At 40.5% G+C, this 10,473-nt stretch overlaps 1 long non-coding RNA gene and 1 other non-coding gene across 2 annotated transcripts; one reads left to right on the forward strand and one right to left on the reverse strand.

The window, feature by feature from the left end:
- Positions 1-355: 355 nt before the first annotated feature.
- On the reverse strand, positions 356-3,375 carry LOC119473064. The gene is made up of 2 exons (XR_005202229.1): positions 3,257-3,375; positions 356-650 (listed from the first exon to the last, which is right to left on the reverse strand). It is a non-coding gene; the product is annotated as an uncharacterized LOC119473064 (long non-coding RNA).
- Positions 3,376-5,802: 2,427 nt separating this feature from the next.
- LOC119473071 lies at positions 5,803-5,910 on the forward strand. Its single transcript, XR_005202235.1, has one exon. It is a non-coding gene; the product is annotated as a U6 spliceosomal RNA (small nuclear RNA).
- The last annotated feature ends 4,563 nt before the right edge of the window (positions 5,911-10,473 follow it).

Consider the following 10,473-nt stretch of genomic DNA (forward strand, 5'->3'; position numbering starts at 1 on the left):
TATATACATATATAGAGAGAGAGAGAGAGAGAAACAGAAAGAGAGAGAGAGAGAGAAAGAGATGCATATATAATTTACATAAATTACATATACATATATAATGTACATAAATTACAAATATGTATGTGCATAATTTATACATATATATGTACATAATTTTTAAAGAAAGAAAATACTGGGTTCCAGTGATAAGCTCTACAAAATGTAAAGCAGAGAGAAAAGATTTCCTTTGTGTTTTGGTAATACCCTCCAGCATATCAAATTAAACTACCGTTATGAGAAAAACTCAGGACTATAACATTCTCCCCGCAAAAACTAGGAAGGTGCCAAGAGACCAGAGAATGACTGGGACAAGTCCAGCTTGACAACCAGATGAGTTTATTAGGACTTACACACAGGGCACCACACCAAGGCACACTAGAATCGAATTGCTGAAAACACATGACGACGTGAAAAGTTTAAGATCAACCAGGAAAGAAAAGTATAATAGAGTCAGAGGACAAAGATCCGTAAGACAACAGAATTCTTGTCAGAAACTGTAAAAGTCAGATGACACTGAAGCAACCAAACTTATTGATTGGGGTAGGGGTAGGAGGGAGGCAGGAACTGCTGACCCAGAATTCCATCTCCAGTGAAAATATCTTTCAAAACTGAAAGTAAAATGAAGATGTTTTCAGAAAATGCTGAGGGGATTAGTCACCAGCAGATGTGGACTAAAAGAAATGTTAAAGGAAGTTCTTCTGAGAGAAGGAAAATTATACCAGATGCTAATTTAGATCTACACAAGGGAAGGAAGAGCGCTGTAAGTAATCAATACGTAGATAACTGGCAACATGAACACATTCTAAACTGAGCTCTTCATCTTCTGAGAATCTGAGAATCTGCTTCTGACTCATCGTTTTCTTAATGCATTTACTGGCCACTCCATTCTTTCATGTCCAGGTAGAACATTTGGGGATCAAAACTAATTGTTTCTTTCCCACACCTCCTCCATCGCATCATCAGCAAAGGCTAATGGCCCTACCTCCAGGACAGGTGCAGGGTCTCGCCTCACAGCCGCCTCCTCCATACTCACTGCCGTCACTTTGCCTCAGTTATTGCAATGGCCCCATGCTAGGCCTCTCTACTTCCATGCTGGTCCCCACTCCAGTGTATTCGCAATGCTGCAGTCAGAGGACTCCAAACGCTTCTGAAGGCTCCTGCCATACCTCTACTCGCAAAAGGCCAGTGCTCCCCAAATCCAGAGAAAAACCAAACTCTTGCTGTAGCCCACAGGCCCCGCTGGTCCTTCCTTTCTCTGCCTTTGCATGGCTCTGTGCTTATCTCTATGTTCCGCATCTAACTCAGCTTAGAGCACAATGGCCTCTTTATCGTTCCTCAGAACCAGGGGGTGCCCTCTTGATCCTTGGCATCTTCACATTTCCTCTGCCCAGGCCATGCCTCCCCCAGCACCAACACGGCTTATGCTCTCACTTCCTTCAAGTCTTTTTTCAAATGTCTTACTTCCAGAGAGGCTAACCTAGGGAACACATGATTTAAAGTTGCAATTCTCCAGCCACATATGCCTGCTCCCTTCTCTGATTTATCATCTCCATAGCCTTCTGTGTTATTTAATGTGTTTGACAGGGATATTGTATTGTTTTTTTACTACTGAAACTCCAGTGTCTACAGAGTGGCTGGCATAGTGTGGACCTCGATAAACATTAGTCAACTGAATGAATACAGAGGGAGGAGCATGTATGGCCAAGTTCTGCAGCTGTAGTGGATAATCTTTGTCACCTGGGGGCAGCACAACAATATTAAGGGTTTGATAAATGCACAGTGTGTTTACACACAGAGGAGATGAGTTTTTCCAAACTCAGGCCATGAAGAAGGCCCTACGTGGAAAAGAAAATCAGGAGTAGCAGAATCAACCTCTGTTTTACTGTGTTATTACTGACCTTGAACATCACTTCACTCTCTGGACCTTGGTTTCAGCATATTTTAATTCAAGGGTGTATTGGTAAAGATTCTCTAGAGGGACAGAACTAATGGAATAGATACATATATCTAAAGAGGAGTTTAATAAGCATTAACTCACACAATCACAAGGTCCCACAATAGGCTGTCTGCAGGCTAGGGAGCAAGGAGAGCCAGTCGGAGTTCCAAAACTAAAGAATTTTGGAAGGCAGGAAGCATCCAGCACCGGAGAATTATGTGGGCTGGAAGGCTGGGCCAGCCTCTTCACATTTTTCTGCCTGCTTATATTCTAGTCATGCTGGCAGCTGGTTAGATTGTGCCCACCCAGATTAAGGGTGGGACTGCCTTTCCCAGCCCATTGACTCAAATGTTAATCTCCTTTGGCAACACCCTCAGGGACACAACTGGAATCAATACTTTGTCAAGTTGACACTCGGTATTAACTATCACAAAGGGGTCGCACTTGATTTGTTAACTGTGATTCACTTCTAGTTCTAACATTCGGTAATTCTAAAGCAAACAGAAATCACACTGAAGTACAAAGCCTACAGATGACCAGAAAGCAAAATAACAGCAGAAACTACAACCAAACAGCTATAACATCACAATAGGATCAAAACCTCCATATATTTGATATTGATCAAAATATCAATATTAAATTTGAATGTAAATGTTCTAAGCGCCCCATTTTAACAGGACACCCTCTCAGCTTCTCCACCTATTTTAATTTGACATTCAGGCTGGAAGACAGGGGCAACGAATTTCCCATAAAGTTGTATTTGAGCTACTGGAATTCAATTAAATACTCACAAGTTCAATAGAAAGTCACTTTTGCATGAAGTAAAACTATATTAGAGAGTGAGCTTGACTCAATTTAGTTATTCCCACCTCTACTTTTTTTAATGAGATAGAGTAACATTTCCGGAAAAAGAAGAAAAGTTAGCACCACTCAGGAGATACCGGGCCTGTAAGATAGCATCACTTGAATGCTACGGTTTCTTCTTATTACTTTTGGGGAGAAGTGAATGTACAGCAATTTGAAATATAGATGATATTGCATCCCAGAAAAGAAGCAATTTAAGTTTGCCCGTGGGATGAAAAGTCCAAATTTTCTTTTCTTAGTACTATCACGGAAGAATTTCATTTTCTCCAACAGAAGCAGTATTTCCACAACAGATCAGGGGAGGGCAGTAAAGAGTTGCTGTCTGGTCAATAAAGTATTCGTAAGACAGAGAAAAATTTATAGTTTAAACTAATTTATCTTTATGTTGTATTGTCCCTAATAAAGTTCACTCACCATTTTGCTGGCTTGAATTAAAGTGTCATCAAAGGGTTCGTGGAGATTATTGTGGGCATTGAGTTAGCATGGCATCTCAAAATAAAAACTCCTCAAATTGCATTTTACCATTGCATATGAAGCCTGCAACCATAAAAAGCAAAATGATTTTATCAGGATCAGGCATTTAAATGACTTTAATTAAATCCATGTCTTGGGCCGGCCGCAGTGGCTCACGCCTGTAATCCCAGCACTTTGGGAGGCCGAGGCGGGTGGATCACGAGGTCAAGAGATCGAGACCATCCCGGTCAACATGGTGAAACCCCGTCTCTACTAAAAATACAAAAAATTAGCTGGGCATGGTGGCACGTGCCTGTAATCCCAGCTACTCAGGAGTCTGAGGCAGGAGAATTGCTTGAACCCAGGAGGCGGAGGTTGCGGTGAGCCGAGATCGCACCATTGCACTCCAGCCTGGGTAACAAGAGCGAAACTCCATCTCAAAAAAAAAAAAAAAAATCCATGTCTTTTGTGGTATTACTAATTTCTATTTTAGGGCAATTCTTTTTCTTAATCCAAATATTTGACTTATTTCAGAATATCCAATTCATATCCCTGTTTCACAGAATTGTATTTAAAGTAAAATCAACCTAGGAGCTTTGTGTCTTTGTCTTAGCTCTATAGATGTCCGTGGGTGTCTCTGTTTGGAAATGTACAGGCTGTACATTTCCAGAGAAATGGAGAAAGAAAGCACCCATACCGTACATCTGAAGAGCACTAAATAAATTCATCTGTCTTTCTGTCTAATATTCTGAGCAATATTAGATAGGGCACCTAGAATGCATCAAACTGTTAGGGGTGGCAAGTATCCAAGTTACAAGCAGCAAATTCGTATGGATCTGCAGCAACCTCAATTCTTGTCCTCTCAGAAGAAAAAATTTGACTGAGGGGCATAAGGCAGAAGAAGAGACTGAGGAAAGTTTTAGAGCATGAGTGAAAATTGACTCAAAAACTTTAGCGCAGGGGCATGGTTCAGTGGCTTATGCCTGTAATCCTAGTACTTTGGGAGGCTGAGGCAGGTGGATCATCTGAGCTCAGGAGTTTGAGACCAGCCTGGGCAACATAGTGAAACCTCCTCTCTACAAAATATACAAAAACAAAAATTAGCCAGGTATCATGGCATGCACCAGTTGTCCCGGCTACTCAGGAGGCTGAGGTGGGAGAATTGGTTGAGTCTGGGAGGTGGAAGGTGAAATGAGCTGGGATCACGCCATTACACTCCAGCCTGGGTGACAGAATGAGACACTGTCGGAAAAAAAAAAAAAAAAAAAAGCTTTATAGCGGGAACAAAAGGAACAAAAAGTACACTTGGAAGAGGCCCAAGCAAGCAACTTGAAGTACAAGTGCAGGGTTTGAAATTTTGACTTGGGTTTTTTTGTTTTGGTTTGGTTTGGTTTTAGTTTTTGGTTTTTGGGGGATTTTTTGTTTTGTTTTTTGTTTTCTTGTTGGTTTTTGTTTTTGTTTTTGCTTTCTTGATACAGAGTCTCGCTCTGTCACCCAGGCTGGAGGGCAGTGGCATGATCTTGGCTCACTGCAACCACTACCTCCTGAGTTCAAGCAATTCCCTGCCTCAGCTTCCTGAATAGCTGGGATTACAGGCACCTGCCACCACTCCCAGCTAATTTTTGTATTTTTAGTACAGACGTGTTTTCACCAAGTTGACCAGGCTGGTCTTGAACTCCTGACCTCATGATCCACCCACCTGGGCATCCCCAAGTGCTGGGATTACAGGCGTGAGCCACCAGGGGTTTTTATGTTGGCATGATTCTGGGTCTTCCATCCCTCCTCCCTTGATTCTTCCCTTGGGGTGGGTTGTTCACATGCACAATGACCTGCGAGCACTTGGGAGGGGAGAATGCGCAGTGCGTTTGCTGGAGTTGTACGCATGCGAACCTGAGACACCCTTCTCTCTCGCTGTGGAATGGGTGCAGAAGGTCATATACCTGTTAAAGTCCACCATTCTGCCTTTTAGTGCATATGTGTGAGCCCACTTGCTAAGCTCCTGAGATCTCATCAGGAAGCTGCTGATCACCAGTTTCAGTTTTTTTCTATCTGTAGGGAAAACTGCCTTTCCCTGGTGCTGGCTGTGAACAATTATTATCTTAAAGAGGCAGTGTGACAATTGCCTGACCATCACCTGATTGTCACCTGACTTTCCTGGTGCGGTGTGAGGGGAGCCCTCTCCTGCCCACTCTTACCTTTCTAGCCACCTACTAAAACAAAATCATCCAAGCCAGATCCCAGCTATGTTCTCCTAATACCTGGGACTTCCTTTGTAGCACTATCAAAACTGTAATTATCTAATGATTTGAATTTTTTTTAATTATCTGTCTTCACCACCTAGAGTGCCCCACCTTCACCTCACTTCCTTCAAGGTTGTATCCCTGGCAACGCTCACAATGCCTGTTCATAACAGAGGCTCAAGGATAGTCTCATAGACATCTTCAAATTCCTAGTACTTAGCACATAGCATGTAAATCTAATGTTTCTTGGTTAAAACTTCGGCTACTGTGCTGGCTTCGGCAGCACATATACTAAAACTTGGAACGATACAGAGAAGATGAGCATTGCCCCTGCACAAGGATCACACGCAAATTCATGAAGGGTTCCCAAAAAAAAAAAAAAAAAAAAAAAACCTTTGGCTAATTTAGTCTGTCTATAGGATACTACAGTAAACAAAAAACATTTCATGCTCTCATGAAAACATTCTAGTGGGAGACGGGGGAATAGAGGTAATAGATACAAATGCCATATGCATGAATAGTTAAGCAATTATATCAGACAGTGATAAGCATGTGTACACAGACCCCTCTACCGTGTCAGGGGTCTGCTCTGGTATTTGATAGCCAAGCACAGAGTTGAAAGCACTGTCCCCTGAAGATCACAGAAGAGACTTCCAGACACAGGAACAACTCACGCAAAGGTCCTGCACAAGAGTTTGGCAGGTTCAAAAGGCCAGTGAGGCCAGAAGGAATTGTTGAAGGAAGGCATGGCCATCCATCCATGCCTTTCCTTTCAATGAAAACTAAAGAAAAGTGGCTTGGAAGGAACAACCCAAGAAGTGCAGTAACAGAACAATCATTTAATAACAAAGGAACCTGTTCCAACCATCCAAATCCATGGTGTTCAACACCCTTAGCTTCTGATTTTGCAACATTATGTGAAGCTTAGGGAAAGATTCTTTCTATAATGCTAATTTATGTATCAAGATAAAAAATTGCTTAGATAGGATAAGTTCAATTGGGCAAGGACTCTTGAAAGGTAACACATGCTTGTTCATTACTGCACTATTTAACAAACACTTACTGAATGGTTTCTAGTGTCAGACTTTGTTCTTAGTACTGGGGACACAACAGTGAACAAAATAGAAAAAAAAAAAAAAAAAAAAAAAAAAAAAAAAAAAAAAACACCTGTCGGCCGGGCATGGTGGCTCAAGCCTGTAATCCCAGCACTTTGGGAGGCCAAGGTGGGTGGATCACAAGGTGAAGAGATCGACACCATCCTGGCCAACATGGTGAAACCCCGTCTCTACTAAAAATACAAACATTAGGCCAGACGCGGTGGCTCACACCTGTAATCCTCGCACTTTGGGAGGCCGAGGTGGGTGGATCACCTGAGGTCAGGAGTTCGTGACCAGCCCGGCCATCAGGGTGAAACCCCATCTTTTATAAAAATAGAAATAAATAAAAATTTTTTAAAAAATACAAAAATTGGGCCGGGCGCCGTGGCTCAAGCCTGTAATCCCAGCACTTTGGGAGGCCGAGGCGGGTGGATCACAAGGTCAAGAGATCGAGACCAACCTGGTCAACACGGTGAAACCCCGTTTCTACTAAAAATACAAAAAATCAGCTGAGCATGGTGACGCATGCCTGAGTCCTCCTGACTCAGGAGGCTGAGGCAGGAGAATTGCCTGAACCCAGGAGGCGGAGGTTGCGGTGAGCCGAGATTATGCCACTGCACTCCAGCCTGGCACCTGGCAACAGAGTGAGACTCTGTATCAAAAAAAAAAAAAAAAAAAAATACACCTGTCCTCATGGAGCTTATATATTATTGAGGGAGAGGTAGACGAAAATAAAAATAAAGATTTCACAAAGGACTAGATCAAGCTTGTCCAACCCATGGCCCATCGGCAGCTTGCAGCTCAGGATGGCTTTGAATGTGGCTGAATATAAATTCATAAACTTTGTTAAACATTGTGAGATCTTTTTTGCAATTTTTTTAAAAACTTATCAGCTATTGTTAGTGTAATTTATGTGTGGCCCAAGAAAATTCTTCTTCTTCCAAGGTGACCCAGAGAAGCCAGAAGATTGGACACCCCTGGATTAGATCATTTCAGCCTTGACAGGTGCTGAAAAAGAAAAGCGCCAAAATCAACTTGGATAGTTGGATGCTTTCTTTTTAGCAAATAACCTGTCAGCCAATCAATCATTTAATAATAAAAGAGATTCCTTTTATGTAGTAGAATAATGGAATGATTTTCTCCTTTATGTTTTCTGCATTTTCTATTTTTTTTACAGTGACAATGCTACTTTACTTATCAAAAAATTTATTAAGTAATACATAAAGATATTCTTGTTATCGTTTCAGAAATTAAAGACAAAGCTAAGGCTTCCTTTGCCAAGGGAAAGGAGACAGGTATAAACTCACATAATCAATCAATTTTCTTAGAAAGTTATCTCTCTTCCCAGAAGAATAAGAAAACATATTTTATTATTTTAACACAAATTACTCCTTCCTTTATTTTTAACACAAATTCCTCCTTTCTTTAATTTGTGAAAAAAAAAGTGTTATCAGGAGAGGTGCCATTGTTAGCCTCAGGTGATCAAACAAATAATTTGCAATTCTATTGTAGATGAGTAGCAAGAAATGTTTTTAGGGTTTGGTTCATGTGTTATGGAGACCTTAGTGGACCTCAATAGAATAAGGCTCTTATTCTAAAAACCTTCTTGATCAGATGTTCAAACTGAGGGTCGAAACACTGTTGATTGCCATAAAACCTGTTGTGAAAATGAGTTATCAACACCTACTAAAATTGCTTCAGCAGGGCATATGGAATCTCCATGGTACGTTCTCAGATAACAACACTGGTAAAACCAATGTGTCACATTACTTTCAAATAAGCCTCCCCAAAACAATATGTGATAAGGATGAGACATATGGGGACTAACCTACTATATTTTCAAAGCATACAGTCTGTTTTAAGCAATGAATTCTGAGGGATAATAACTAGAAGAGTAAGATAGCAGAAGAATTCTAATTATGTTAATTAACCCTCCTCCCACTTGAAAGTATTATTTTCTGCCTCTGCTCTGTTAATGTACATACATATTTCTAGACAAAAATTAATATAACCACTACAAAAACCTGAGAGCAAGTTGGGGGCTGGGGGAAATTGGTAAAGTACCAAAACAGATAAAATTGATATATCACATCCGAGTTTCAATATACTATAAATTTTTTCTTCCCCAAGATTCTATCCCTTTTTACTCCCTCCTCCATTACAGAACCTCAATTTTAAAGAAAAATTTTATAATGAATAGCATTTAGTAATTCTCAAGGAAAGGCAGGCATCTCTTGCTTGCATCTCTTGCTCTTTTCCCAGGCTTTCTTATCTTTCCTTGAAAGACCAAGAAAAAAAAGAAGAAGAAAGAAAGAAAGGACGCCAAGAAGAGACTGTTTGGCACTACCCAGTCCAGCATCATGCGATGCTGACGTAATAGCCTGGGGCACCCTGACTGGCTGCCTCAGAACTGGTCATGCTCTCTTTCTCTTCACATATGGAGCAGTAATCAGCTTACAACTAAATCACATCTGAGCACAAGCTGTCTCCACAAAGCCAACCAAAGAGGCAGCATTCATAGGCTGACAAAGCATCCCTAAAGCGGGAAAGAAAAGGAGCCGCTGAGGTTGCTGAGGCTGCTGGCAGGAGGAGGCTTCCAACATTTATACCAGTCTGTTGGGGCATTGCGCAGACCACAGAGGGAGAGTAACTGATGGAATACCATCTGAAGGTCACACTTGGGCAAAGCTGCATGGTTAACATCAGGAGTGGGAGGGAAGTGCCAAGGTACAGAATAAACAAATAAATAAAAAGACAGAGAAATAAAAATAAGAAGGAATTGCAGTGTCAGTGTGGTAACACCAAGGACTGGTAATGTCTGTTGCATTTTAGGCTTCTGGTGAACTCAATTATTTCCAAGTAGAAATTTTGTGAGTTGCATATAGTTTGCATATCATTTATTTTTTTAATGTAAGCATTAGGAAAAGTCATTTCTTGAAAGTACAAATGACCTTTGTTTGGAAACACTTTAAAAATTATAACACTGACTAAAGATCATCAAATGATATCTAAAACATAGATTAACTATAATACATCTGTTCTCCCTGGGCAGATGGTTTAGTTAATCCTTCATAAATTAATTATAGTGACATTGTTGGTGATCTCACAAATGGATTGTATCAGAAGAAATTTAGCAGCTCTGACTTAACGTGGCCCTGAGATTCCGAGCCTCTTCTCTTATCTACCAACCCTGCCTCTGCACTTGCTCCCCATCTCTAGCTATGCATCTTTCTACCCATTCAGCATTCATCAAGGAGCTCTCTAATTTCTTCATTGTATTTACCTCTTTCTCATCACCTCCTTCTTCTTCAAAGACTTTGACAATACCAAGTCACATCCTTTTATGATACTCTTTCAAAAGGACACTTGGTAGATCCATATATGGAAGCTGGTGAACTCCAAGTTGATAGCATGCAAATGTCAATTTCCCTCTAATAGTGTAAACAAACTAATGAAAACCTTGAGCCTACTATAAATTCAATGTCAGAGATACAGGGTTTTAGAATCACACTTAGAATAAAAAAAGTTAAGAGATTAGTTCACACTTGTGCAGAGTTCATCTCATTTATTTAATAATATAATTTACAGTTAGGTAGTACTCCCCTTTTGTCAGATAACAATTTTATGGGTAAGGAAACTGGAGTCCAGAAAATTGCCAAATTCCTATGGCCAATAGTAGTAAAGATGAGATTCAAACTGTAGCTGTCTAGATCTAGAAGTTGAGTTCTTAACCTCTATGTCATACAATGTATTATGCCATTTTGTATTAAAGTATATTTAAGATTTTCTATCAGCCCTTTTAAGATGTTTTAACTCCTGAGGGCTTTTTTTTTTTTTTTTT

The sequence above is a fragment of the Cebus imitator genome, unplaced genomic scaffold, assembly GCF_001604975.1.
Source record: "Cebus imitator isolate Cc_AM_T3 unplaced genomic scaffold, Cebus_imitator-1.0 Scaffold130, whole genome shotgun sequence".
Lineage (NCBI taxonomy): Eukaryota > Metazoa > Chordata > Mammalia > Primates > Cebidae > Cebus > Cebus imitator.